Here is a 3845-nt window from a genome sequence, read left to right as displayed (position 1 = left end):
AAAAAAATGAGACGAGTAATAAACAAAAGGTGAGGCGGACCAAATTAAAGGTATCTGAAGTGAACTTTGATGCGTAAAACAAAACGTAGCAGACTAAGACTATATGTTAATATGTAATGAAGCATTTGCAAATAAAAAAAGTGAGAAGTAATTTACAGTTGCCACAGATGGCTCCATACGAAATCTGAAGTGGACCAGTTAATAGCGCAGTTGATTTGTGGTACGATGAATCTTCAGGAGAAACTGTTTACGAAGTCGTCTAAAACGCCCCACGGAAACTTACTTAAAAACATTCGACGAGGATGGGATTCGAACCCACGCGTGCAGAGCACATTGGATTAGCAGTCCAACGCCTTAACCACTCGGCCACCTCGTCTTGCGCCGCACAGGCGTCGAATAACGTGTTTTCTACACAAAGTAAATTTCATGACGGCAGAACTGATTTGTACACGTGATCGCCACCGTATTTTTTTAACTCTGTGTTATCATCCCATCATTAATAACATGTTAGTAGCCGATGTAACTCAAACGAGTAGAGACTGTGACTGGCAGTGAGGTCAACACACTTTACTTTATTTCGCACTTACAAGAGCGCCTACTTGTCATCACCGATTTTGTCGATATCTGAGGTATATGCACGCTTGGCGCCAAATGAAGGAGACAGTAATATGAGTTCCAGATGCTGAAGTGTTTAGAGAAATGAGCATTCTTGGCGAAGTGGGTGCGACATGACACTTTCGTGTTAGCGAAAATTCCACTGAGCGGTTGGCGCAGCGGAAATAAGCCTAAATAAGGCTTACTATAATGTATTTATTAATAATTTTATGTAAGATATGAAAAGGAAAGGCATAAAAGATATGGTGGTCGAATACGTGGGTCAAAATTTAGGAATTTCATTATTTCACCAGAATGTGAGAAATTAACAAAAAAATTATACAAACAATATTTGAGTGATTTAATGAAGTGCGGGAGGACAAATAAATCCAAAATTATACGACGAGATTTTTCCAAGATGAAGCATCGCCATCCTGTAGTATTGAAGTGATTCTCTTTCGCCCCCTCTCAACGCACTAGCTACTGTAATCCTGCGGTGTCTATATCGAAAGGCAAAGAATTTGAGCTCGTCTAGAGATAAAAGGAAATCACATCCCGAGAAGAATTTATCAAAATACATTCCAGTGGAGATATTTGGTGAATCAATACGTTACACGTTGTTTGCTGCTACACTGTTTGAGGAGAGAGAATCTTTAATGAATATAATCCAAGTTTGTTTTTTTCTGAAGAAACTTTAAAAATTCGGCGTTTATAATGCTTGCAAAGCGCAGAGAAAATTTCTGCTTTCGCTGCTTTTTTGGATGAGTGTTACACTGGCACACGTAAGTCAATAGAAGTTTGTATCTAATTCGATGGTCACGAGTAATCCTTACAGCTCCTACCTTGAAACTTATTTGCAATCGCACATTTTCGTTGATCTTTCCTTTTGACGCCCTTTATGAAAATAGTAATAAGTACAATATATTTCGCATTATTGCAGTTTATTTGCAGCGCAAATAACACAAAAATTTGAAATAAAAAGTTTACGCGTATAAATTCGACCGCACGGTCCTCTGATTACTATTCTGTACCCGTTTCGATGTGCCAACCAGTGCCTGGATGTTACTCTAGTATAAATGGCTCATGTCTCTCGGCTATGCAGGGTGTTGGGAAAGCTCCGTTACAGACTTACAGAAAGGAGTGAGTATATAATACGCTGAATTGGAACAGACGTCCAGAAACGTCATCCGACGACGTAGTACAGCGTCCTAGTAACATGTGCCGGCGCCTCTAAACGTATGTATATACAGTGTCATTCCGTCATGTTACAAACGTTCATGGTGATGGAGGAGGATAAATGTTGCAAGTAGCCTGTTCATATGTTTGTATGTTGCACTCAGCATCATTCAGTAAGGTTCAATTTTTCAGGAGTTCAAGTAAAAACGTTTAAGTTTCAATGTGTATTTGAGGTGGGAGACCATGGTCCGCAAACAACTGCGTCGAAAGTTACTAGCGAAAATCGTTCTGACGCGTCTGACAGTGGAATACACGTACCGGTACTGTTGTTGCTCAGAACGTCATGTATGCAACGTTGAGAGGTAGTAGTATGGACCAAAAACAAAGACTAGTAATCATGTGCTCTAAAATGCACACCTTAAGAGCTATCAGCACTTTTTCATCTTCACTAGTGTGAAACATCTCAACTGCGCAAGTAATCGTAGCTCAAAATGTAAGCGTTTTAGACCCCAAGTTTACTGGACTTTGTTCATTTTGTTCCATTCTACCATCTCTGAACGTTGCATACCTTACATTTTTAACAAAAACGCTACCGGTACATATACTTTGATACTCTGTAGCGTCCTTGGAAGACGTTTCCGGGAAATACGGAAGCGTCCGATCCCGCCCGTCTGCTTTGACCCATGACGTCACAAATATGGCGGAAACAAAAACAAACACACACACTTTCCACAAGAAGCCTAATGACACTAACGGGACAAGCGCGAGAAATGGGGTGTTTTGGGTGGGGTGGGGGGGGGGGGCAAACTAAATATAAACAAATTTAGACGCCTTGCGTAGCTGCAACGTGTAAGTGAAGACAGCCATGCATGAATACCCATCACCTCCCCAGGGGTCGTAACCCCTGCAACCCATAGAAGATAAAGATGCTTCAGTAGCTGATTAGTGTTTTTTGTCTTTTTAAAAAAAAATCTCACGGGATAGAACGAACAGATCAGAAAGACAAATATAATAAACTAAAACAGAAATTGGAGGAAGCAGATAATTAAAATAAGTAATAAGTGTTTTTAAATTAAAAAAAAAATCTCACGAGATAGAAGGAACAGATCAGAAAAGTAAATAAAATAAGATAACACAGAACTGGAGACAGCCACACTCAAACCAAACTCTGCGCCGTGATGACGTCACACACAACACCCTTACGTCACGGGTCAAAGCCGACGCGTGGGATCGGACGCTTCTGTCGACCCCGTCTCCGGACATGGGTTCCTCTTACTTACTCCCCTCTACTACTTCCAGAAATTTGTAACGGGAATTTTCGAACATCCTGTGTAGAGCTACCACTTCTGTCACTTTCATTTCTGGAAAAGCTCTGGACGTACCAGAAATTTTGACGAAATCACTGATAACGAGTAGGCGCGATCCCCATGTTAGGACAAATTAAGAACAAAACAATAACACATTCCTCGACAGAGACCATTATTGAGTTCGAGAAAAAATACAAAACTACATGGTAAATTGAACTTGATTAAAATCGTAAATAGTTGATGATATTACAACCGGTTTCGCTTCGTTGAAGTAAAATCTTCGGGTGGTTCTACATGTTAAGGTAAACATACTTGTAATATATACATTTAAAAAAATTAAGTACCAGCAATAAAAGCAAACGTAAATAAAAGCACAGTAGAGTCACATTCATCACCTTCCCCCTCCCCCACCCCACAAATCGTTTACAGTCACAGAATCCAAACTTATGAAGAGTGGAAGTCGTTACCAAATAACAGGCAAATGAATGGAACGAATAGTGCAAGCGATGGGGCACTACGGCAAAAAGAACTGTGGTTAATGTAATAAATGTGGTTAAAGGAGTACAAATAAGGAGTATCAAATAACATACCATCAGTGGAGCATCTGTCTGACAAACATAGCCCATTAACCAATACCGTTACTACAAAGATAAAAGCTCCCAAGAGGATAAAATTGTGCAACATTAAAATCGGGAAGGGAGAAGTTAATTAAGCTGTTGGGTCTACAAGTACATCGACGAGGAAACTGAAATGCAGATGAAGGACAAA

At 40.0% G+C, this 3845-nt stretch overlaps 1 non-coding gene across 1 annotated transcript; it reads right to left on the bottom strand.

Annotated features, from left to right (window-relative positions):
* Positions 1–294: 294 nt before the first annotated feature.
* Trnas-gcu (transfer RNA serine (anticodon GCU)) lies at positions 295–376 on the bottom strand. Its single transcript has one exon. It is a non-coding gene; the product is annotated as a tRNA-Ser (tRNA).
* Between the last annotated feature and the right edge of the window lie 3469 nt (positions 377–3845).

The sequence above is a fragment of the Schistocerca nitens genome, chromosome 7 (assembly GCF_023898315.1).
Source record: "Schistocerca nitens isolate TAMUIC-IGC-003100 chromosome 7, iqSchNite1.1, whole genome shotgun sequence".
Taxonomy (NCBI): Eukaryota; Metazoa; Arthropoda; class Insecta; order Orthoptera; family Acrididae; genus Schistocerca; species Schistocerca nitens.
The sequence above is the reverse complement of the archived record's forward strand: the minus strand, read 5'-3'. Positions and strand labels throughout refer to the sequence as shown.